Here is a 27,685-nt window from a genome sequence, read left to right on the forward strand (position 1 = left end):
GGTTGGTCCTTATAACATAATATATTTTTTTAGGTTTTTGTTTCTTGTGTGAAAATAAAGGTTGTGGAGTGATAAAGTTACTGAGTGCAGGAACATCTTGGAGTATATGCCAGTGTTTTCGAATAATGTTCTTAATGGCTAAAGAGTTTTTGTTATAGGTCAAAGTACATCTGAGTTTTTGTTTGTTTCCAAAATTGGTACCATGTCCTATATGTTTACTTATACTTCTATGTTCTTGGCCTGAAAATATAGGGGCAGCAATTGTATCTCTTTTCTGTTTTATTTCTTCACATATCTGCTGATCTTCCATTCTGTCATAGCCTCTATCTACTAAATCATTGACTGCCATTTTCATTTGCTCCAACATATTATTATCTTGTGTATTCAGTCTTGTGACTCTTAAGAATTGATTGCTGGCTACATTCTTAAAGGTTAAATGTGGGTGTATACTGTTTCTGTGTAATATATTTTTACATTTAATGGGTTTCTTATATAAATGTGTGTCTAAGAAGCCTTCATCATTTTTAGTAACAGTGATGTCTAAAACATCAATGCTAGAATAGGAGATGCATTTCTTAAATTTCAAAAATTCACAAGTATTAGCTAAGTAGTAATAAAACAGATCAACGGTGATTTCATCTCCTTCCCAAATGATAAACAAATCATCCACAAATCATTTATAAAAGACAGCATTCTCAAGAAACGGGTTCCCGACTGATAAAATGTGCTCCTGTTCCCAAATATACATAACAATATTAGCAAATGCATTTGCTATGGGGGTGCCCATGTCAACACCCCGTGCCTGTTTATAAAGTTGCCGTTGGAACAAGAAGACATCATTTTCAAGTACCAAAGACAAAATATTACACAAAGTGGTAATAAATGATTGCTCATATTCTGTTAGTTCTAGTAAAAACTGTTTAACTGATTGTATCCCTATATCTGAAGGAATAACGGTGAATAAGGAATCTACATCTAGTGTAGCAAAATATCATTTAGTAAAATTCCTATCCACAGCCCAGTCATACAAACTTTGTAAAATGTCAATCTGGCAGTCGTATCTCTCAAAATAGTGCCTGTGTTTTCAAAGTTAACTCTGAGTTTTGACTCCAGGTATTTAGAGCCTGGTTCAGTTACCCAGCCTCTGCCTGACACGGTGGGTCTCAAAAGAGAGTTTGTGATGGATTTATGAATTTTTCGAACTCCATAAATTATCGGTATCCTAGGGTTTCTAACCAATACATAGTCTAACAGTTCTTTATCTATCTTGTTTTCATTATGCAGCTTCACTAGGCTGTTAGAAACATGGCTAGCTATGCAAATTTGTTCATGCTTAGTGATCTTAATGTAGTCATCAGTGGACAACATTTCATGCAGTTTGTATATAAAAGACAGTATCCATCACTACAACATCACCACTCTTGTCTGCAGTGTTTATCACTATTTCAGAATTACTAGTCAAAGTTTTAAGTGCCATCTGTTCAGCATTGTAAAATTATGAAAAGTTCCTATTTTATGTTTGGTAAATAACTCATACAGATCCCACTCTACAGCACGTTTGAAAATTCTTATAACTTTATTACTATATGGCATAAAGGTACTGTGTCGTTTAAGTGTGGAATATGTGGAGTCAACATTAGCAAACATAGTCTTTAAATTCAAAGCTCTAACAAAATATTTAAATTCAGACACAGTAGTGGAGATGTCCGCAGTCTGTGAGGGTATAAATGTGAGTCCTTTACACAAAACTGATAGTTCTTGATCAGTTAAAACAGTACTTGAAAAGTTAAAGACTGAATTCAAACCTGTGTTTGACAGTGTGTTCGAGACCGGTTTCCTTCCCATTTCTGTTTGGCAGTACTTTGTCTTCAGGGACTTGGAAGTGGAAGTGGAGCAGATTTGTCTGATAAAAAAGGAAGTTCAACAGGGTCTAGTATTCCATTGATGTTAACATCCACTGTTGTCTGTTGCACATCCATAGTAGCGGGAGTAGAATGAAGGGGAGGGGCTAAAGATATTGCTATTGCATATGTATGAGATACCTTCCGATTGGTACAGTCTGTGATTGTCATTTGTAATTGGAGCAATGCCTGATTGGGCCTTGGTATCTGAGGCAGGCACTGTACACAAGGAAACCAAGTCATTTTTGCTTTGACTGGTGTAATTTTCTACTTGTAGTTTGTTCTCATCATAGTATTTTAATGTAGGTGGGGTGGCAATTTTCTGCTTGAGCTTTTCAAATGCCTTCTGGTGGTGGTCCAACCATGACCATGCAACATTTTTGCATTTTAGCTCTCTTAAAGGTGCTGTCAACTCACTGGATTCTGGGATAAACTTGCCTAAATAGTTGATCATGCCTAGGAAACGTTGTAGAGCTTGAATGCTGTCTGGTGATGACATCTCAAGGATAGCTGCATGTTTGGTCGGATCTGGTCTCAAACCAGTACTGGTAAACAAATGACCTACATATGTAACTTCTGGTAGCCTGAATTTGCACTTCTGAGGGTTGAACTTTAAATTCACTTCATGTGCTCTGTCTATAACTCCCTTTAGATTTCTGTCATGCTCTGCTTCAACATTGCCTCCAACCAATAAATCATCTACTATTATGGTACAAGGATAACCCAAAACATTTGCTCTGTTGCACACTGGAAGACTTTACTTGGAGAATTTATTCCAAATGGCATCCTTAGGAATTTGTAACTGCCAAACGGGGTACCAAACGTGGTTAGTAATGAGGATTTGCAATCAAGCATCACTTGCCAAAAGGAACTTTTTGCATCCAGGACAGAAAAAACAGTGGCATTTGGTATTACACCTGTGACCTCTTCGACTGTGCGCATTGGATGATGCGGTCACTTCAATGCCTTGTTCAAGTCTCTTGGGTCAATACATATTCTGATTTCATCTGAGCCTTTTTTGTGAGCTGCTACCATAGATGACACCCATTCAGTTGGTTCAGAAACTGGACAAATTACACTTTGCTGCACCATTTTATCCAATTGAGCCTTAACTTTATTCTGCATAGCTATTGGAACTTTTCTTGCTGGTCTGACCACTGGAGTGACCTCTGGGTCTAACTTCATAGAATACACAACTGGAAGTTTGCCCAACTTGTCATCGAAAACATCAGCATACTCTGAGAAAATGGTTTCAGAAAAAGTGGAACTCAGAGATGCACTTATGTGATGAACTTCTTTGGGAAAAGAAAGCAGATTCATTCTCAGGCTATCTTTAAGACCCAATAAAGACTGTACTGGCCTCCGGACTACATAGAATAACAAGTTGTAACAGTTCTTGGCCAAATAACATGAATGCATCACTGAGCCTTTGGTTTGAATTTCATCACCTCCATTAGCAACAAGTTTCACACTACTGGCCACATTGAGTTGTTCATTAGTTCTCACTTTAGCAAATGTATCAACTGATATAATATTACACTTTGAACCAGTGTCTACTTTAAGCTCTGTGGATTTACCATTGATCTGGAGTGTACAGAACACTTCGCTTTTTGCCAATAAATTCACTGCATCAACTCTTTCACCAGTTACTGATACACCATCTACATAGAAAGCTGACTGCTGCGCCTCTACTTGCTCAGCCTGCTTTCTTGTTTGACCTTTCTTTACAACTGCGTGAGGTTTACTCGATTTACAAAACTTTTGAAAAAGGTTCCATTTTTTACACTTGTGGCATTGCTGACCAAATGCTAAGCATTTCTCTCTTTTAGACTCATGATTTGCACCACAGTTGCAACAGTTAATAATAAAGCTGGACTCTGGTTTTGCTGATTCATGCTTGTACTGTACTGAACATGCTCCTTTAACTGAACTGGACTTAGAATGTGCTGGAAAACTAAGTGGTTTCCTTGATGAGCCAGCAGGGGATGTGTCTGTTTGCCACTTGTTGCATACTATCTACATTTGCTCTGGAGCCTGCTGAAACCATGCTCTTGTCACTTGCAAGCATACTTGTGTGTTTTTCTGTCACTTCATGGATCTGACAAATCTCTATAGCTTTACTCAACGTTAAATCACTGTCATGAAGCAATATGTTTCTCACAGCAGCACTATTAATACCACACACAAGCCAGTCCTTTATTATTTCATCTTTTAAGTCACCAAACTGCCACATTTTAGCTTTGTTTCTCAGGTCAGTTATATAAGCTGCAAAAGGTCCCCCTGGTTTCTGATCTCTCATGTAAAACAAATGCCTCTCTAATGTAATATTTGTCTGAGGGTTACACATCTCTTTGAACTTGCGCTTCAAACACTCAGGGTCTTCCCTTGATTCAGCCTGTACAACAATATGACAATTTTCACCCTCTCCCTCATATACCGCTGATGCATACACAAATGAATGCTCTCTTTCTATGTACTTTGACTCAGCTAGGTATAACAAAATGAATGCCTTGGTGCGTGGATTTTTATTTGAATAAAATCCTTGTATAAAAATATTGTACGCTTGCTCAAATATTCTCCAATTCTCTGCAATATTCTGTTCAAATACAAGTGGTAAGGGCTTTCAAAATCTGTCTGCCATATTAACACATACCAGTGAAGGGTTTTGCAAATAAGCATGATCACACACACATATACATATGCCAGTATTTTATGCCAGTATTTGTAACTTCGCTGAATAATACAATAAACCTCTGTACGACTGAACTTTGCAAAGTAAGTTTCTCTTGGGCACTGTGATACTCTTAAAATTACTGTATTGCAAGAAATCACCTCTTATCAGTGTAAGAAACGTATCAAACAATTGCTCGGTACAACTCTCTATGTAATTGGACTTTGCAAAATAAGTCGCTAGGGCACTACAACACTTTTGAAATTATTTCGAACCAGGAACCAAACCACGACACGACCAATAAGAAAATCCACGGAGTCTGAAGCTCAACCACCACAGTACTTTATTGCACAAGCTTCACCAACTGGAAAGACAAAAATGAGAAAACTGATTCTCCACAACTGACCTAGGTTTCGTCAAATGACTTCTTCAGAGTGTGTTGAACCAGTATATAACCACAATCAATAATGACTCACTAATTATAACAATTATCACTTCAAATAAATTGACAATTAATGTATTGTTAAAAATAATCATAGTTAAAAAATACTTTGTTAAAAACACATAAGTATCACAAAAAACTACCCCACATAAAATAGTAACTAACTTGTGTTGTGTATAATCAAATAACTTATTATAATTAACTATGTATATACATAACATGTCAAATACATTAAATACTTAAATAAATATATTTGTTAAAATTAAAATGTATTTGTATTGTAGTTATGGTACTAATAATGTACAAATATTAAAAAAATGTTTAATTTAATAATATACCATATAGTATATTAATTGATTTTATTTGTATTATCCTTATAGGTGTGTTTATCCCAAAATATGCCTTAATCTCAAGAATGGCTTGATTGACACAAACTCATTTAACCCTGGATGTGAGTGTGCATTTAGTTTAAATTGTCATTTACTTTCACAAACATCTAAATGAAATTCAGTGACTCTACCTTGTGGATATTTTTCTAGTTGTTGTATAATACAAAACTTAAAATGATGATCATTATGCGTTATAATATGCCTTGCCAAGGCATTTGAAGGTTTTTTATGTTGGATATCCAATATGTGTTCCTTTATTCTTTCTCTAAAAGCCCTACATGTCTTTCCAACATAAAAGGCAGTGCATGACTGACATACGGCAATATATACCACATTAACAGAATAACAATCAAAGTGTCCCATAATGTTAATAGGTATGTTGTTAATAACCAATCTCTTGCCAGTCGTCATAATATGCCTACACGTCAAGCATCTTCCACATTTACTTTTGAAATTATTGCCTTGCCAAAGTAATTTATCATCATTTTAAGAATTATTTCAAATTACTTCATGATGCAGTGCAAATGAACTGGGCAAGAAAAACTCAGAGTCAATAACATTTTGAAGTAATTGCACTTTGCACATAAACTGTACACAGCATACTGAAATCTCATCAAAATGGCAGTACCTTGCTAGGCAACTCTTTACAGTGTAAGAAACACTCTGTAATGGTGGCACTTTGCGAATAGACAAACCCAGCACAATAAACTTTTTAAAATGGCTATACTTTGACTGTACTTCATGAAATAGTTGCTCTTTGCATACAAATAAACTCTTCAGAATACATACACATTAACAAGCACACACTGTGAGCACTTTTACACACTTTGAGATACTTCGAATAACTTTAGTTGTGCCTTTGATAAAACACAAAGTCGTAGTTATGCCCAAATACAGCACTTTGCTAAAAACATACAGTTGCTTAGCTTTATTTATGCTTAATATGCTGTTTTTGCCCTTATAATATTAATTTTGCTCATTTAATCTTTTTTCATGCCTATTGTACCTTTCTTGTGCTCATTTTACTCTAAATATGCTCATTTTGCCCTTAAACATGCTAATTTTGCTTTAAACATGCTCATTTTGCTTTTCTGATAATTGTTTTGTCAAATGTCATTATTTTTAAACATTTCCCTTAGTTAAGAAACCTTTTTTTGCCTCGCACTTGTTTAATAATGCAGTTTGTACCCTTGTAATGCTTTGTTTTACCTTTTTCATAAAACAAGTAGTTTGCGCGTATTCTCATTACCTTTAATGCTTTTCTGGCTCTTTTTCGTGCTCTTTTCTCTTAGTTTACCTTCACCATCTTCTCTGTACCCCATGGCTCAATATCTTATTCCCTGTGATCCCAGTACTGACACCATGTTGCTCTCCTACTTTGGACACAATAGAAGAGCAGCATTATTTTATACAAACACATCATGATACAAATTTATTGACTTTAACTTAAATAACTTATATACAAACTAACTACTATAATCATGCATGCTTACTCTCTGGTTGCACTCTCAAAATGGCACTAGGAATGGCACGTGCTTGACATTTATACATGCACGTTAAGTCTTTGACATGCTTCTTAAAGACACAGCACACAGCATGTGCACTCTGATCTACAGAAGTAAAACAGGTCCACTTGAGGAGTTCCCCACAGCTGTGTCAAGTATTTTTTTCAAACATCTTTACTGAATTCTCATTTGTGACATAGGCAAATTTACATTCATATAAAGGTAATGAAATTGTAATTAACATAACAAACATTATACTTCACATATATTGTTATATATTATATAACCTATGCAACATTGCATACATTATTCAATTTTTGCCTTTTTTTTTCAAAACAAGAAACATCTTTATTAAACCATCACTTACTATATAGGCAATCATACTTTTATATAAATGAAAACAAACCACACTGACACAATCCCAGTCACAAGCATTTTACATCACAAACCATACTGAGTCACTCCCAGTTTGCAAGCATTATACATCACTTATAATCTACCCAATCTTTTTCAGTCAAACATTACATAACTAATTTAAGTCCTGCCACCTTTTAAACCTCATTCCGCCTTTGCATGTATTGTTCCGGCAATTCTCATTTTTTTCTGTATAGTTTGTTCAGCTGTATTGAGTATTGGAAGACCAAAGAAAAAAGTTTCTATTTGTGGGGGTTTGTCCTGGTCCTGCTGAGCTTGTCTGCAATGAAGGCTTGCGCTGCCAGAATATATGAAGCCTGAAGAATGAAATTGAATTTATTTACTGCCTCATAGGCTATTATAACAAGTCTGTAAAGAGGGTTAAATCTGGTCCTGTCATGTTTGTTTATGTTTGACAGCACTGTAGTATTGCCTGTATACACCTGCAGAGGTCTTGGGGACCAGAGGTGATTCAAGGTCTTCAAAACACTGATAACTGCAAACATCTTTCAGGTATTTATGTACTTCTGTCTGTCTACAGGATCCCACAGAGCTTATACTTTTACCCCTTTTGAAACTGCTCCCCATGCCAAGTCTAAAGTGTCTCTGGGTACTGACTGTGGGGGGGTTGAAGATCTAGACTGCCAACTATCAGTCCAGCCACCATCCAGTTTTCCTCTTTACAGATCCCAGTTATGGGACTTATAAGGAAAAAGGGTGTAGATGCCCTGATCTGAGGTACCATATTTAATTTAGTCAGGGGAATGAGAATTCTATGAAACTTTCTTGCAGATGTATAGTTTTGACTGGAGAAATTCAGGAAGAACTGTTTTGTCTGGAGGAAGAAAAGCTGTTCACAAGGCAGAATCCAACAAACATCCCAGGAAAATCATTCTGAGATAAGGGATGAGAGAAAATTCCTGAAAGTTTATTTGAAACCCAGATTGAGTAAAAGTTCTGGAGCAATTGCCAAACATTTTTGATACCTGAAAAAATAAGTCTGCAAAGATAAGGAAAGCATCCATATATGTAAAAATGTGAATGCACTAATGTCAGCAGTAAGCAGTGACTGGAGCTAGGCATTTTGTGAATACCTTTGGTGAAGTGAAAAGTCCAAAGATTAAAATAGACAGCTGATAATGTAAGCCATATACACCAAATCTTAAGAAACTCCTCAAATGCTCTGTAATATGGATGTGATGATAGGCATCCTTTAAATCCAGTTTTGCCATGAATCTAGAAGGGGAAGCTGAGGTACAAGAGACTGAAGAGAGAACATCTTTTGAAGGTTAGACTCTTGACATACAGGTTTAGAAAAAAAGATCCAGTTCAGACCTTGGGAATCATTCTGTTCTGAAACTAGGAAAATTCATTAATAAAAGCATTTTGCATAAGGGATTGGGGGTCACAGGTCATGTTACTCCCTAAAATATCATGTGTTGCAGGATGGGAGGAAATAGAGAGTTCTGGTTCCCTGGACAACAGCTGATTACTTGGAAAGGGGGGAGGGGTTCCCATTGTTAAGTGTGTAGGGTTGCCACCTTTTAAGCAAGCCAAAGTAGGGCATGGGGGTGTGGCCAATACGACACTGGCCACATACCCTACCATGACATTACCACAGGAGTGGTGAAGGAGATGCAGTTATGGGAACAACAGTTGGTTGGCTGCTGTGGTGGCTAGCTGGTTAGCTGACTGGCTGCTGTAGTGGCTAGCTGTATGGGTGACTGGCTGCTGGATGGATGGATAGCAGGCCAGATGGCTGCTGTAGCAGCTAATTGGCTGGCTCGGCTGTTGGATTGGCTAGCTGGCTGGCTGGAGTGGCTACCTAGATGGATGGATGGATAGATGGATGGGTGGATGAATGGCTGGCTGGCTGATGGAGTGTCTAGGTGGCTGGCTGGCTGGCTGGCTGCTGCAGTGGCTAGCTGACTGGCTGCTCGAGTGGCTGGATGGATGGATGGATGGATGGATGGATGGATGGATGGATGGATGGATGGATGGATGAATGGCTGCTGGAGTGGCTAGCTGACTGGCTGTCTGCTAGAGTGGCTAGCTGGATGGATGAATGGATAAATGGCTGGATGGATGAATGAATGGGTGGCTGGAAGGATGAATGGATGGCTGGTTGTAAAACTGGCTATGTAGCTGGCTGGCTAGCTCGACTGTTAGAAAAAAAACTAATCTCCCTCTTAATTTTGTTAGCAGCTGCAGAAATGCTAAAACAAACTTTTCTACAGCCATGATCTTTGTAGGGGTCTTCCTGCCCCAAAAACTATCCCCTTCATGAATTGTAGCTAATTGCAGCAAAATTTAAAACACCTGGCCCTAACAGGGAATAGCTCTGCCTGCAGGTCTGGGTTGGTGATATAACTGAATTGCTGTGGAAAAGCTGTAAGCAATTGAGGCTTTTCCACAGTGATTCAGTGCGATCAAAAAGCGGGACTTTTTAAGTCCCACTGCTTTGCACAGAGGCTAATGGGATAAGGTAGCTTAACCCTTGAGTGCCCTGCTGATAACGGGATGGGTGGCAACCTTATAAGTGTACCCCTGCTGAATTATCTTCAGAGCCCAGCTGTCTGAAATAATCTGATGCCACTAGGCAAGTTAAAGTCTCAGAGACATGGAAAGGCTGCCAAGGTGGGGAGGCACAGCCGAAACAGAAGGATAGTCATGCTGACTGAGAGGACTGTTTTTGATTATAGAGGCTTTCCTTTCTTCATAAAGCCTCATTTCCATTGCTTTTTAAAACCTTGTTTTCTGGCTCCTTAATGTTTAAATTGCTTATTGGACAAGGGAGCTGAGGAGAAGGGGAAATTACTATTTGTTACAAAAAAGGATGGTTGAAAATTATGAGACACTCCTTGAATCAGTTTTCCCCTTTCATCACACTCCTTAGGCACTTCAGCTGCAGTAGGGCCACATGCAACATCTTTATCTAAGGAATAATTTATAACATCAGATTTAACATCATCAGGAAGATTTGGAGAACTTTCTTCTTCTTTTGGCTTTTTCCCAGTTAGGGGTCACCACAGCGTATCACTTGTCCGCTCATGATTTGCAGTGGAGCTTTACGGTGTCGAGTTGCCAGCCCGGCACCCAACCTTCCACAGAAGGCACACACACACACACACGCACTCACACCTAGGGCCAATTTAGAGTGTCCAATCCACCTACAGCATGTCTTTGGGATGTGGGAGGAAACCGGAGCACCCGGAGGAAACCCACGCCACCACAGGGAGGAGATGCAGACTCCACACAGAAGGCACCCCAACCGAGGATCGAACCGAAGAAACTCTTGCTGTGAGGTGGCAATGATAACCGCTGCACCACCGCAGCTGCCCATCAGGAAGATTTGGAGAACAAAGCCATGCAACTCTCCTCAAAACAGCTCCAGAAACAACAGCTCTGGAGTAAGAATTAGCAAGCATCATACATGCACTGTAAAATATGCTTAGTCATACAAGAAACAACTGTCACAAAAACAGTAGTGAATTCTTCACATCGGAAGAAGGTGAGGGTCACCATTAACTTCTGGGTGTTCTCAAAAGACAACAATGAAACATTAACATGTGAGACTTTAAGTTAAAGTACTAGAACACATTCTCTGTAGCTAGCAGCTGTAACCTGTCTAGCAGAATGCATATTTTGATAGAGAAATAACTGCTGGGTCTACTTTAGGATTAAAAAACAGGTGCTTGAATTATGTACCCAAACACAAATTGGTTCAGCAATACCCTTATTTATAAGAACAAGATGAGATGAAATATTCAGGAGTATGGATTAAAAATAAATCTGTTCTGGCAGCTAAGGATATGTGGGAAGAGGCTAAACAAAAGACAATACAAAAACTGTGAAGATGGAAGCTCTTGTTTAAGGATATGCATAGCAGGATATAAGTATTCACTTTAGATTTACATACAAGTCAGACATATTTTTATCAGCCAGAGGAGAAGTTGTGGACAGGAATTAATAAAGAGTTTAAGTAATTTAACTGACAAGAGTTAAGTGGGATAAGCTGACCCTACCAATAGAACAAGTTGGTTTAGGATTCCCTGATTTGAAAGGATGTTTTAGAGCTACCCAGTTAAGGCTCATATACACAATACAAGCAGAAGGTTATAATTCAAAGTAGAAATGGATGATGATGAAGTGGGGGAGTGGAGTACAAGAAGTAGGAAGAGTGAGATTTTGGATGAAAATCCCTGAGGAGAATGACAACAACCATACAGAATATTATATTCATAAAGTTGCTGAAAGTATTCTAAGAACTAAGCCAACACAGAAATGGGACAAAGAAATGTTGCCAATAGAGATGACTGCAAGTAGGGGGGACATAAAACATGCAAAGGGGGCTGGAATTTACTGTGGAAAACTGGCAAAGATACCAAGGTATTGGGAGCAAATAAATATTGAAGAAAAGGTAAAATAATGGAATGAGATCAAGAAGAAGTTTGGACTGCAGGTTAGAGACTGCCTTCCCTACTAGGGACTGATATCAGAGTACAGGCCAAGACAAAAGGATAGGGGAACCCTAAGTGAAAAACCTGCTCGGTTATGGGGTTTAGTGGAATCTAGAACAGAAACAGATGTGAAAAGGGGGATAATTAGTACAGCACATAAAATAGTGCATGATAACTGTAAGAATCAATCAGAGGAAGTTTGAAAAGATTGCAAAGAGAGAGACTGGAAAAACAATTTACAAGGGAATAACGGATAGACATATGTATGTCTCCCAAGAATGCAACAAAGTACAGATTTTTTAGGATTTTTGCTTGGAAGTGTTTGCATATGTATTTTTATACCCTAGGCAGACTTCAAATAATTTTTCCACAGGCACATAGTAAATGTTGGAGGTATAATGGAGAAGAAAGAGTTACTTCGGAACATGTTTTGGGAGTGTTACAAGCTGACAGGTTTTAAAAATTCTGTACAGAATAGTCTGTCAGACATGTTGGGGGACCAAATGGCAGTAACTAAGGAAATTATTGTTTTGAGCTGGGACACAGGAACTGAATTGCCTAGGCATATTAAGGCCTTAATAAGTCTAATTATATTGGCTGCCAAAAAAAGCAATTACTAAAATATGGAAATAGAAAGGAAGTAATATTTTTCAGGAGGTGGTTTTGTTGTAAGTTGTATTTAAGGATTGTTATCTTTTTTCAAATTTTTGAGTTCCTTGCACATGGTGCGTATATGGACCATTTATATAGCCATGAAAGTCATATGATTTATATAGATCTGCTACAAGTTTTTTTTTTTTTTTTTTGCTTTTAACCCTTCCATGTCCCAACACCTATCCTCTGCCCTATATCTCACTAGTATTATGGATAATATTACGGATATTTATTGGAAATAAAAAGCATCTGCAGCCAATTCTGGGTAGTTATTGTAGTCACTAGTGAATCATATGGTAGAAATCTGAAGTAATACCTGGAGATCTGCCAATGGTAATAGGTTTATAGGTTTATAGGTGTGTACTAAGCTAATGGCCCTGAAGCCTATATAAGCCTAACCCAAGAAGATTCCCTGGCATCATGCCGCCCAAAGTTAGTTCCCAGTGCCCCTGTCAAGCAAGGCCACTGAAGTGATCCCCGGGGTGAACTTCCTATTGCCCATTCACTCGTCAAGATTTCTCTAAAAGAGGGCCAGTGAGGTACTCTGCTTAACGTGAATGGGAAGTTTGTTCCAGAGTATGGGAAGTCTCTGGGTTAGGAACCTGTCCTGCCAGTACGTTCTTTTTATTGTGGTAATGAGGTTAAGGTCCCTGGAGTGTGTGACACAGAGGGACGGGGATTTCTTTAGGTGTAGCATATCTAGCAGCTCTGGGTCAGACATGGGTTTGTAGGTCAAGCAGAGATCACCTCTAAGTAGGTGATGAGACAGAGTATAGCTGGAGTATTTTGAGTCTGTCCATATAGAACATGTGTCTAAGGCCTAAGATCCTCTTAGTGAGGTATTTTTGTGGCCTTTCCAGTTGTTGTAGGTGTCTAGTGAGGTACATCCCAAATGGGGCATTGTATTCTATAATAGGTCTAATGAGGGACGAGTAGAGAGGGATTATGACCTCTTTCTTCCTGGATGAGAAACCTTTTGTAATGAGATGTGCCACATAGAAGGACTTTCTGACTACAGTGGCAATGTGGTTATCAAAGGAGAGGTAGCTGTCAACCTGTGTCCCCAGGTCTCTTATCACACCTTCGGTGTTTAGTGGACTACCACCTACGTGGTAGTTCATGGGCACCGGATTTTCCCAAAGGGAATGACAATGCACTTTTTGGCATTGAGATTAAGGCCATGGTTCTGGTAACAGTCATTGGTGTCAGTGAGGCCTTTTTTGTAGAATGTCTACATTAGTTGGAGAATCAATAATAGCTCCTAGTTTGCAATCATCTGCGAACATGGTCAGCCAGCGTCCCTTTGTGTTGGCTTGAACTTCAGAGAAGTAGATGCCAAACAGGAGAAGACCTAGGACCGATCCCTGTGGGACACCACTTGTAACTGGTTGGTAGTCAGATTTGTAGTCCACTTCTTTCACAGTGTGGGTTCTATCAGTGAGCCAGTTGGCAACCCATCTTATGACATAGGGGTTGATGCCTAGTTTAGTGAGTCTATCTATGATTCCTGAGTGAGATAGGTGTCGAAGGCCTTGGCAAGATCTAGGTAGACTGTGCAAACTACTTTGCCCTCATCCACAGCTCTGGTGACAGACTCGAAGAGGTCTATCAGGTTGAGCAGGCATGATCTACCTTTCACAAACCCAAACTGCGTGGGGTCCAGAGTTTGGAGATTCCCTATGTCCTTATTTATAAAGTCCATGATGATGTGCTCCATGGCCTTACATATCAGACTCGTCAGACTAATGGGGTGGTTATTCCCAGTGTCTATAGTTGCTCCCCCTTTGTGGAGTGGGATGACCATAGTAGTGCACCATTCAGTAGGAACAAAGCCTGAACTGAGGCTGTGATTGAACAGGGTACTCAGGTGTGGTGCCAGTTCACTTTGTAATTCATGTAGGACACAGCCAGGGATATTATCAGGTCCCATGGAAGCTGTATTCTTGGCTTTGGACAGTGTGTTTTTTACCTGTGTAGCTGTGATAATAGGGACTTGGCATTCCTCAGGTATTGTGATAGGCCCTTTAGGGGTTGAAAGAGGGGCAAAGTTCGCACTGAACCTGTCGGCCAATATGTTGGCAATATCAGTTGGTTCTGTATATGTATTGCCATTATGCTGTAACTCAGAGCAGATCTGAGTATTGCCATGTAGATTCTTGACATAACTATAGAATGCCTTGTGGATGTCTTTAGAATCTGCAGCAATTTTGTTTTTGTAGCTAGCTTTAGAGAATTTGATGATGGATCTCAGTTTTTTGCTGAGGCTAACAAGGGAGTGTTTCCAGTCTTGGGAATTCCCCCTCTTCTGCAACAGTTTTTCCTTCTGTTGTAGAATTTGTTTAGGGTGGGGGACCACCAGATTGGCTTCATTTTTTGGAGGACAGCATCTTGGTTCTGTTTGGTATGGACCGTTCCATGCACTTGTGTATGTGCTCATACAGTGCATTGGTGTATGATTCAGCAGTCATGCACCTATTTTCCATTTGCATGGGTGTTGTGAAGTTAGCCACCTCTGTTTTTAGAAACCAAAAACTGGCTTTGGAGAAGTTTTTTATGGTGGTTTCCTTTGGGGGGGGGGGGTGAGGGTGGGATGTGGACATCCATGGTGATTAGCTTGTGGTCAGATCTGACCAGGGAGGAGTTGATTACTGGTGTAGAGCAGCGGTCGCCCATGTTAGTAATGACCAGGTCAAGGATATTGCTACCTCTATTGGTGGTAAGAACGAGCTGGTCCAGGGCATTGGAATTAATGAATTCCAGAAAACGTTCAGCAAGTGTGTTGGTACATGAGTAATTTTCCCAGTTAATGGAGGGGTAGTTAAAGTCTCCCAGTATAAGGGTATTGGGTTGTACCCTAATATTTTCCAGTGTGTTTAGAAATGTGGAGTGGGAGACTTGGGACATGGTGGAGGATCTATAGCAGGCTACAACCTGGATTGCAGTTTTACCCAGTGTTAGTTGTACCTGAAGTATCTCTGCTGCGTTATGTTGGGCTACTAGTCTAGAGGTGTGCATATCCTTTATGAATATGGAGACACCACCGCTTTTAGTGCTTCGGTCCAGGTTTAGGGGCCAAAGGGTGTGGTATGAATTATAGCCTGGTAGTGCTGGGGTGCTCTCCGGAGCCTTGAACCAGGTCTTGGTCACTGCACAGATGTCGATGTTCTCCATTTTAAGGAGTGCTTCGTGCGAGTGCATTTTGAGATTTAGACTTCTAGTGTTGAGTAGCATAACCCTCAGATTTTGTTTGCTTGTAGCTGTTATGGTGGTAATTATGTCTTCAGGATATTGCCTAAAAAAGACACTATAGGGGTGGCAAGAGCCTTGGCCAGTATCCGGAATCCTTGGGGTGACAGGTGCAGGCCATCTCTGGTGAACCATCGAGGTCTGTCGATCATGTCATCCCAGTCAGACAGATACTGGAGCCATCTATGGATCTATCTAAAACACTGATAGAATTTAAATTATTCATTAGGAAATTAAACCTTGCCTTATTTTTTAAAGGGCAAACTGCTGCTAACCACATAAACACAAGGAGTAGCACCTTCAACCCTCCCACTCATCCCAGTTTAAAAATCTTTGAGGAACTAGTGGAGACAGATTTAAGGAAGAAACACCTACTAGGTTCAAACTCACCACCCAATAATTTTGATTTTTATTTACAGCAATTAATTAACTCATTTAAAGAGGAAGGCATAAGAGTAATGAAACCGGACAAGGGTGGGGGTGTGGTCTTAATGTATAACTGGGCATATGAAACGCATATTTACAACATGCTACAGGATGAAGTCACCTATGAATTAGTTTCCAGAAACGAACTTAATATAGCATATTCCAAGATTTACTACATGTTAAATGATCATTTGATGCAGGGCTTTATCAATGAGAAGTTACACAATTATTTACATGTTTCAAAACCCAGGATCCCGGTCATTTTCGGGATCCCCAAGGTGCACAAAGGATTGAACCCATTGAAGTTTAGACCCATAGTAGCAGGAGCAGGGAGTATTACAGAGCCCCTAGGTAAGTTTATAGATCAGACTTTAAAAAAATTTGTATCAACCTTAAAATCAATTTGTAAGGACTCATGGGAATTTCTTAACAATATCCATCAAAATCTATACCACCCCAAGATATTAATGGTAACTATGGACATTACAGAGTTGTTCCCTAGTATTCCCCACTCCACAGGATTGGAATGGTTCAATGAAGTCTTGGCAACAGAATCTGAACTAAGTAATAGTATGGTTAACTTATTGGTGGAATTTATGGAAGTGGTTCTAGAGAATAATTTTATATATTTCAATGGAGAGGTCTTCAGACAAAAGAAAGGTGTAGCGATGGGCGCTGCATGCGCCTCGACATACGCAAACATAGTGCTACACCATTGGGAGAATAAATACATTTTTGCATCCAGTTGGGTGGAGCGGATTGTTTATTACAAGCGATACCTGGATGACATCTGTATACTGTGGAATGGTGACTTAGATAGTTTTTCAGACTTTATAATTTATATTAATTCCACTACAGACTTTTTGGCCTTCACACATGATGTGAATGAAAATTCGTTGCATTACCTAGATGTCTTTTTAAGTAAAGATCAGGTCAACAACCTTTTCCAGTCTCAAATTTATAGGAAGAAAACTTTCTCTAATACTTTTTTACATTTTGATAGCGGTCATCCGTTTTATCAGAAAAAAGGTATAATAAAAGGACAACTTATTCGCGCATCCAGGATGACAAGTACTCAAGAACTATTTCTGAAGGAAGTTGAATTCCTAAAAAAACTTTTTTTAGAAAGGGGCTATCCAGCCTATTTGGTAGACAATTTAACAAAGGAAGTTTTAACTAATAGGGAATCAAAATACCCGCCATTACTTGGTAAAGGCAAGGTTTTAAACCAAACAAATGTGACTGACCAACGACCATTAAGCAGCAATTTTGTTTATACATACACCAGAGATTTCCAACAAATTGAAACGACTATTCTTACATACTGGCCATTATTGACACTTCAGGATGATATCAACAAAATCATACCTGGCAAACCTGGATTTACAAGAAGGAGGCACATTAATCTAAAGGGTTTATTAGAAAGTAGAAATAAGAACAAAAAGGATACACTTTTTTCTAATAAAGTAGGCACTTTTAAATGTGGTGCATGTAATCAATGTGCCTACATATATGATAACAACAATTTCTACATTCCCTCTAGAAATTTTAGAGTTAGTACCCAAAGTTATTTCAACTGTGCATCAAAAGGTGTGGTTTATCTCGGTGCTTGCACCCAAGACCCCAGAGGAGGTGACTGGGAGACTCGTCTGGAGAACAAAGAACTAGTATGGCAATTAAAACTAAATGCAACAAAACCTCCAGGCTTGAACGACAGTATTAGTATAGCCAGTGTTTTAAAACTAAATAGAGGGAAACTATGAGTTAAATATTTATTACCCTCTGGGCTTCTACTAATGCATTTTTATTAGATTGAGAATTTTCATTTTTTCATTTTTTTACTTTTATTGTATTTTATTGTATTAATATTCAATTGTTTAACATTATTAGAATTTTTTATAATAAAATATGGAGAAATGTTTATGTATACACACACATATTTTAACATGGTATTGCAATTTTTACAAACTTTATTTATGGCATGTGATTTATGTAACACACAAATGCATATACATATATATTTTTGTACATATATCTATTTTCATATAAACACGTTTTTATTGTATTTTTATACACAATTTATTCAACTTTTTATTCGGATTTTAAACTAATAAGCCTGACAGTAATATTGGTGTTATGGAGGACATTGGCCTTTTAAATCTTTGATTGCTATAATTAAAACTGCAAATTAAGTGATCACATGGTCAATTCCAAATGGTATAGAACAACTCTGTTTTTGATTGTTTAGCATCTTGATAAAGCCTGGTAGGAACCAGGTGAAAGCGCTTGATGAATTTGTTTCTCTACTTTTATTTTACGCATTAAAAGTTATCGGAAATTTTTCAAACTATTCTGCTATTATTTATTCATGTTTGACACGCATTTGCAACTTTCTGGACCAAGTTTCTTCATCCGTGGAGTTTCATTTTCTTTGGTTTTTGTGTTAGCATGGACATTAGATACTGGATCCCCTTAGAATGACACCAGCAACTTAACCAATTGTTGAAGTCAATCATTTTCTGCTTGTACTGTGGTATCATTCTGAGTGATGGTAGGATGCTACTCAGAGCTAGGGTCATGCCTACCTAGGCTACCAGATCTGAGAGCTCCTCTATGTCTCTTTTCATGTAGTCCAGCGAGATATGTCTCTTTTTATGTAGTCCAGGGAGGTACATCTCAAGTCATTCACACCAACATGGACAATGACAGAGTCATATTTGTACCTATTGTGGAGTGACCTAAGTGCATGCGTTATGTGGTAGATCCTGGCACCAGACAGCTGACCGTAACTTTCTCCTTATTCAACCTAGTGAGTGGGACATCAGTGTGCCTTACTATTGAGTCATCTATGACTAGTGTATTGGGTAAGTTGTTTTGCCTTATGGGCTTTGGTTGAGTGGTACACTGTTTATGTGAGCTATCTGTCTCATGGTTTGTGCTGGGATGTGATGGTTGTTTGTGTTTCTGCCTCGGATGTCTCTGTTGTTTGGGCAGATTTTTATTGAGACCCTCCATGAAAGTAGGTGTGTGTTTTGTGTTACTATGTGAGGGTTGTGATGGTGTAACGTCTGGAGAGATATGTGTTGAATGTGGTGTGGTACAGGTATTAACCTTCTCCTCTTGACTGGCCTAATCCAGTCTTGGCTGGAGAGTGCTTGGCTTCCAGTTTGGCTATATATGTGCATCTCTCACAAGTCATAGTGTTGTGAGGTAAGAGGAGAGGGTTGTCTGTGTACATGAGGCAGTTGCTACATTACCTCAGAATGCTCAGGTTCACCAGGTTGACAGGAGAAAGCACAGGGAACTGACCTTTAGACATGCCTGGATATGAGCTCAATATATTAAGTACTGAAGCCTTTTACATGAAAAATGTCACTCAAAGTGTCTGACTCTATACAGAGCACTGACAAACACCTGAGGGGAAACTAATACATAGACCCTGAAAATTTAAGGATGAAGTATTTAAGCAGATATTCTAAAGTTAGGAAGAAATCAAGCAGTACTTACTGAAAACAAATAATTAGCTTGTCAAGAATGATGAAAAGAGGGGAGTTACATGAATGGCTACAGCCTGGCAACTACTAATGCTGGTCTCAGCACAGCTTCACTCTGTTGGGATACAATACTCCTTTGCTTCTTCTCTCACCAGAAGCAAAATGTTAATACCAATCCCAAGAAGAGAAGCAGGCCACGGCCTGTTTGGTGATCCACAGTCTTGTTCCAGATGTTGCAAAGGTCTGCAGGCTTGTAGTCTTTTTCTGGTAAATGCCTCGAATAGCAACCAAACCAATCAGGTACATTAAGCACAGACACTCACTCTCCAACCAGAAAGAGTTAGGAATTGATGCGCTCTGCTCCTACTCTCACCAGGATCGGAATATAAGCACAGATTCCAACCTGTCACCTATAAAGCAGTTATTAAGCTTTCTGGTGATCAGCAGTCTCCAAGAAATAATGTAACTGCACTCCTTCTTGCACCAGGAGAAAACAGAAGCACTAATCCCAAGATGACTACTGAGAGGCAAAATTTGGGCTCCCCAATGACTGGTGGTCTTGCAATAGATGCTTAAAGGTAAGATGAAAAAAATGGTTTATCCTAAACACTGCAGTGTGCACTATAGGAGTTAGATGTGAATGTAGGTAACTTAAGTTTTACCTGTCTAAAAAGTTAAGTTTTAGTGGAGAGTCACTATTTTTAAAACAGCAAGCTAGATTGAAAGGGGGAGGTCACTTTTGTATTCTGGTACTATGGAATACAGTAGGATGACCAATAAATGTATATAGTTGAAGGGGAGTGATTTCATAAAATGATAATTTTGAGCTTACTCACACCAACCAGTAAAAGCAGAGAGGAAATGAGATATATGGTCAAATTAACATAAGGGGCAGGCAACTAGAAAGACAGTGGTGTTTAAGAACACAACAGTAACCAGGTGGGAGAGTGAGAACATTTTCTGTCTGACTCTCAAGAGACACAGCTGTGGTGTCTTTTCAAGTTTTAATATGCAGTTAAAAGCAGAATACAAGTAAAACACAGTGTAAAGAAAACAAATCACAGTACACAAAATAGAAAATGGCAATAAAGCAATACAGAATACAACAAATAAAAAGCAAACCAACCTTTCCCTCACAGCAAACTGCAGCAGAGTCTGGGTGAGCCTTACCAGTAAAGCCATAGCTTTTTAACTTAATGTAACCCATATATTTCTTCAGATTAATTATCCTGAATAAATTAAAGGTGGTAAGTTTATTGACTGAAATAACAGTTCTTCAACATACATGAAATACACAATGTACTTGCTGTTATCTATTTTACACATTTTTGTCTCTCTGCAGCTGATTTGTCTGCTATTCTCATGAGCTGTTCTCATTCATTGTGTCTACCAAACAAAGCTAGCCTCTCCCAGAGTAATTCTGCCAGATGTTTAGGGTTGGTGAGGAGACTGAGTCATCTAGAGCAGCATTATACTGCTGCTGAGGAGTGTTTTTGCCTATTTTCCCATCCCTAGTGCCACCCATTAACACTCTGTTGGTGGTTTATGCAGTGGGCATCAACACTGCTACATCCCTCACTTCTGCAAGGGTTTGCCTTAGGCAGGATTGTCCCAACCACAACAGTCAACAAACTTGTGGTTGGTTTCAGGGTCTACACCAGGAGAACCATCCAAGCAAATGTGTTTTGAGTGACGCCCCCCAGGTTGAACATACCCATCCTCACTGATGTGCCATCGAGCATCCAAGATGCTAATCAAACCCAGGTATCCTAAGAAACAGTCAGGCTTTATCACTTTATACCACCGGTGCAAGTGAAGGTACACAATGTACTTGCTACAGAAAATGTAAACACCATAAATGAGATGCCTGGTTATTAACTAATGGTTGCAGTAAAGAAAAATATCATTCATTTTTATATTTTTCTTATGATAATTGACTACTTTCCTCCCTTCAAACTTTAATTGACCTTTGGTATAGCTTTTTTTAATTGTATACAGATACTGTGCAGAATCAGAGCAAACAGCAAGCTACATCCATGAGACATGCTCAACTCCATTTCATTTCCTTTTCTTTATCAGATGTTTCTCAACCTATTAAATCTTTCTGGAAAAAAAAGGCATGGTATATTACTGACCAAATGAACTCTGTAAAATGTTTAAAGATGATTTGGTACGTTAGGTAATACAATTTCTGTATTTCTAACTCTTCCTAGGTAAAGTATTCCAGATTCTACAAAAGTAGCTACAATTATTTTGATCAAAAGACAGGTAAACAAGATAACATAGGTTCATAGGTTCATACTAGGCTATCTGCCCTAGGGCATTTACAAGCCTAGCCAGAGTGTGTTTGGCTTTCGCCACCCTTCTTAGATTAGTTGACTGTGCCTCTGTATAGTAGATCACAGAAGATAGCCTATGTAAGGTTAGTTTACCATGCCTCTGTCTAGCAGTGACACAGAAGAGATCCCAGGGGTAAATTTACGATCTCCCATCCAGACGTCAAGATTCTTCTTGAAGAGGGTCATTGAGGGGCTCTGTCTGACATGGATTGGGATTTTGTTCCAGAGTGAGGGAAGACTCTGGGATATGAATCTGTCCCTCCAGCATGTTCTATTTATTTCTGTGCTGAGGTTTAAGTCACTGGAGCATGTAGTTCTGATGGATTTGGATTTCTTGAGGTGGAGCATGTCCATTAATTCTGGGTTGGACATGGCTTTATACGTCAGGCACAGATCGCCTCTGTGTAGGTGGTAAGCAACTGAGTAGAGCTGGAGTTTCTTTAGCCTAACTGTGTAGGGCATCTGTTTGAGTCCCTTGATCGACTTGGTAAGGTACTTTTGGGGTCTTTCTAGTTGTAGCAGGTGTCGGGTAAGGTACATCCCAAATGGGACATTGTATTCAATTATGGGCCTGATGAGTGATGAGTAGAGGGGCACAATGACCTCTCTTGATCTAGATGTGAACCCCTTTGTGATAAGGTGGGCTATATAGAATGTCTTTCTAACCACTTTGGCAATGTGATTGTCAAAGGAGAGATTGCAATCTACTTGGGTCCCCAAATCCCTAATTACTTTTCCGTACTTAATGGATTACCACCTATGTGGTAATTTGTGGGCACTTTGTTTTTCCCAAAGGGGATGACTATGCACTTTTTGTCATTTAGCTTTAGGCCATGGCTCTAGCACCAGTTATCCATCTCTATGAGACCTTTTTGGAGGATGCTTGTGTCAGCCGGTGAGTCGATTATGGCCCCCAGTTTGCAGTCATCTGCAAACTTTGTCAGCCATAGTCCTCCTGTGTTAGCCTGTACCTCAGAGAAATATATACCGAAAAAGAGAGGTCCCAGGACTGAGCCTTGTGGGATGCCACTTGTAACTGGTTTTGAGTCTGACATGGCACCTGCAATTCTGACCATGTGAATTCTATCCCTAAGCCAGCATTGCTGACTAATGGCTTAAGTTAGTATTAAGCATTTATTTGTTTATTCATACATTCTACACACTTAATCCTTTTAAATGTTACAGGGAGAACAAGAACCCACCCTAGCAGTTAACTGGTGAAAGCACAGAAACTAGTTTCAGATAGAGCTCTAGATTTTTCTCAGGAAGTACACACATGGCGCATGCACGCAATGGCAATTGGAGGATTGCCATTTCATCTAGAATATGTCTTTGGGATATAGGAGGAAAATTAGGTACCCAGCAAAAATCCATCCATGAAGAGGAAGGACATGCACACTCCACTCATAAGACATCTCAGCTGAGAAACTGGAGAACCAAGTTCTGTGAGTGGCAACTCTAAGCACTTTATCGGCATGCCACCCCAATATTAAATATCTAGCTGTGCTTCCAAAAGTTCTTACTTCCTTTCAGTTTTGTTTCATCAGAAGGCTGATGGTCAGATGAAACCAAGATTTTATTACCAAGTTTTTTTTTAATCTATTGAGCCTGATCTGGTGGCTTAGAGGGGTAAAACCCTAAATATGACCCAGGCAACACAAGTTTGCTTAGCAGTTTGGGCACATGACAGTGCTACGGAAGATGGGGTGGGCCCATTTATGGAGTGAGGGGTGGTCCAGAGCAATCCAGTACTGCAGTTCCCCAGAAGAGGGATGGTGTTACAAGAGGCAGTCCTGAGATGAAGCATACAGCCACCAAGCTGCTTTGGTAATAGCTCTCTTTGCAAGTGTGGCAGACTGCACACCTGCATCTGGAAAAGACATTGTGGTTCCCACAATGTCCTCCTGCTCAGGAGATGGTTTAGGCCTAAAATAAAATATACTCTCATTGTTAGGATGCTGGAAGAGCACAGACCACTGCTGAGGCCACCTGTATGACAGCCTTCCTCCCATCCAGCTCTCTACTGGGGAGTACCCTGGACTGGGAATGAATGGGCATGAATGATAAGGGAGAAGCTTACTGGTCAGTATGTGAAGTGGGGGGGGGGGTTAGATCACAAAGAAAAAAAAGAAAAGTGATTTTCTTGATTATTGAAAAACACTGTGCAGTTTCCTCTTTCAGGTATCATAACTTATAAGGCAGCAAAAGCTTTTGATTATATTAACAGGACACACATTTTTATAGTCTTAACATATAACTTTCTGTACAAGTCAATAACAATGTTTAATTTATTTAAACAAACAGAGGCTATTCTTAAAGATAAAGTATATTTATTTATTTATTTATTTATTTTACATTTGTTAACCGGGCTAGTCTAACTGGATATATTTCCATTTTCAGTAGAGGCCCGGGGAGAAAAGCTCCACATTGAGATAAACACAGTTACATAGTATACAAAAAATGAGCTGAGGTAAAAAGGAGAAAGGAGGTGGGGATAGACAAATATACAGGAAAACATCATAGGATTCAATATTCACATAACATCATAGGATTCATCATTCACACACAAAAAAAAAAATAAAAATGGAAACTTATTTCACATTATTTTATAGGAAGGTTATAAAAAGAGAGTAAAAGAGAAAAGAGAAATATTCAAAATGAAAAGAGTGAGTAGATCAGAAAAAATTATACTTTCAGTAAAAAGAAATGCACCTAAAGGAGGAGAAGGATATTAGAGAGCTAGCACTTATAAAGTGATGGTAGTAAAGCTTGGACAAGAAAAGAAGGAAGAAGGAGAGGGAGAGGGAGGAGTAGAGGGGATTATTGGGAGATCTAGTCAGGGTTACAGCAGGGACATAACCATTGATTTTTAAGGTAAGTTCTGAGTTTTTGTTTGAACAGAACAGGAGTTGGAATAGAAGTAAGTTCAGTAGGAAGTTGATTCCAGTGTTTACCAATGGCGTTAGAGAAAAGGGAGTCACCAGCAAGGTTGTTGGATTTAGTTAAAGTTACTAGTAGTTTACTGGAGGAACGAAGTGAGTTTAGGTTAGAGTAGGGGGTCAAAAGTTTGGAAAGTGCAGGAGTGTTATTAGGTTGATAGAAAGCTCTTTGGACAAAGGAAAGTTGGGAAAGAAGCAACATATTTTCTAATTCTAGCCAGTGAAGTTGCTGAAGGTTCAGACAGTGGTGAGTTCTAAATTGATTGCCAGTCACAAATCTAGCAATACTATTATATGTGTTAGCCAGTTTAGAGAGATTGTTTTTCTTCAGGTTAGTGTAAATTGGTGAGGCATAGAGAAGAGTTGAAATAAGGTGAGAGTGGGCAAGAGTAGCTTTGGCTGCCGGGGTTAAGAATGTTCTAATTCTGTAGAGGAGCCCAGTTTTTGTTTACAGTTTTAATGGTATTATTGATGTGACAATCATAGGTAAGGTTGTTGTCAATCATGACACCTAGCAGTTTGGTAGTGGAGTCAGCTGATATGAGGGTGCCATTAATAGATGAGATAGAGAAATCTAAAGTGGGGGACCTAGTAGTAGGTTTAAAGAGGAGGAGTTTTGTTTTTTTAGCATTTAAAAGTAGGCAGCGTTTTAAGAACCATGCTTCTACTGTGTGGAATACATTTTGAGTAATAGTTTGAAGCTCTGGAATGTTTTTAGCTGAGCAAATAAGAGTGGAGTCATCAGCATATTGTATGCATGTAGCTTGGGGAATAGCTGCTTGTAGGTCATTTATAAAAAGGGAGAATAGGAGAGGTCCAAGAATAGATCCTTGTGGGACACCAAGAGAAATTGGGAGGAGAGAGGAGAGTTTGTTATCCCAGAGGACTGCCTGTTTCCTGTTAGTGAGATAGGAAGTAAACCAAAGGATAGCCTTTGGTTCTAAAGCAAGAGATTCTAGGATTTTATAATTAACAGCCTGTTGCCTTCCAGACAGGTAACTAATAAATCACATAGAGGAGTATTGTGAAAGTCCTATTGAGGAGAGTCAAACAAGCAGTTGCTGATGCGAGACAGTATCAGATGCCTTTGACATGTCTAAGAACATGGTGGAAACAAGCAAACCATTGTTTCTATATTGTTTTATTATATTGGAAAAAAATGTAGTAGCGCAGTAGTGGTGCTGTACTGGGGTCTAAAGTCGTCTTGTATTTTTAATTGCAGGTTATTTGAAGTTAGGTATTGCATCAGCTGCATATGGATGCATATCTGTAATACTGTGGAGAGGGGACAGAATTGCAATTGGTTTGTAGTTATTAAACTCTGTAGATGTGCCAAATGTTTACAGTGGTATGATTTAGGATTTTTTTCACAGTGATGGGACGTATCTTTCTGCTATTGACCTATTAATTAGTAAGACTTCTGCGGCCATTTTTAGGTAGTCTGATGGTAGTTGGTCTATAGCTATAGAAGTAGTTTTTAATTTAAGGAGCATCTTCATTATGAGTGAGGTAGGTGCTGGGGTCTATATTACATTCTTGAAAGCCGACAATGTAGAATCTGACATTGTTGACACGAGAATAACGAAACTCCAGAACATCAAACAATTAAACGGAAATCTCCATAAGGGGAGATTTCCATTTACTTCAATGTAGTGCGGTCTCGGAGTTGGTATATTTAAGTAGTGGGGGTGTGGGGGGTGAAACCCCCCTGCCTACACCATTTAGTTTTTTTTTTTTTTTTTTTCTGAACATTCAATGTTTTAACAGTTGGATCACTAAAGGTCGACCTTTAGTGATTCAAACTGATAAATATTTGATATTCTAATATAGACCCAGGTGCTGGAGGGTCTATGTTATATTATCGAAAAGACAGGTCAGCAAACAGCACTTACATTAAAAATGCCGTTTAGCGAATTCTCACTGTCCTTCCGCACCCCCCGCTAATTATACATACCAACTCTGAGATCGCACTACAGTGAATAAAGGGCAAATTTTCTGATCTTCACTGTACCGTGATCTCACTATGAACAGTTCGCTGAATGGCATTTTTGATGCAAGTGCCATTCGCTGACCTGTCTTTTCAATAATATAATCCAGACCCAGTACTTGACTAAGATTGAGGATCTGTGGGTGGTTTTGATCGGACAGGGGTAGAGAGAGGGGGCAGATGTATTAGTGCCTAAGAGAGATAATATCAATTGTATAAAGTAGGAATTAAATTGGGTGGGGATACAGTCTGTCATATTGTCTGTTTTTGGAGACAGAGTGATGCTCTTGCCAGGGTGGAGTAGTTTATTTAGTGATGACCAAAAACGTTTTGGGTTGTTTTTATATTTGTCTTGTAGGTTGGTATAGTATGTTTGCTTATCCTGTTTAACGTGGAGTTTTGCAAGGTTTCTAAGATGTCTAAATTGCTGGGAGTCATTTTGAGTTCTATTTTTATACCAGTTTTTCCAGGCTTTATCCCTTTGTATAATTTTTTGTTTGTTTGTTTATTTCTTTCTTTTTTTCTTCTGTCGGCCATGGTATAGGCTTGGACTTTACTCTTTTATTATGTACTGGTGCTAGCTTATTTAATGTCTGTAAGAATATGTCATTAAAGTGTTCTACAGCAGTATCTAGTGGCATTGTTCTAAGAACATTCCAGTTATATTGTTTTAGTGTTTCATTGAAAATATCTTTGATGAAATTGGTTGTATTTTGTATTTGATTATAGATAATATGTTTATGTAGGTTATGGTGAATTCTAATGGTATATGTTGCTATGTGGTCACTTATACTATTTGAGAGGCAGGCTACTTTTGT

This window comes from Protopterus annectens, chromosome 4.part0 (assembly GCF_019279795.1).
Source record: "Protopterus annectens isolate FY-2018-M chromosome 4.part0, PAN1.0, whole genome shotgun sequence".
Classification (NCBI taxonomy): domain Eukaryota; kingdom Metazoa; phylum Chordata; order Ceratodontiformes; family Protopteridae; genus Protopterus; species Protopterus annectens.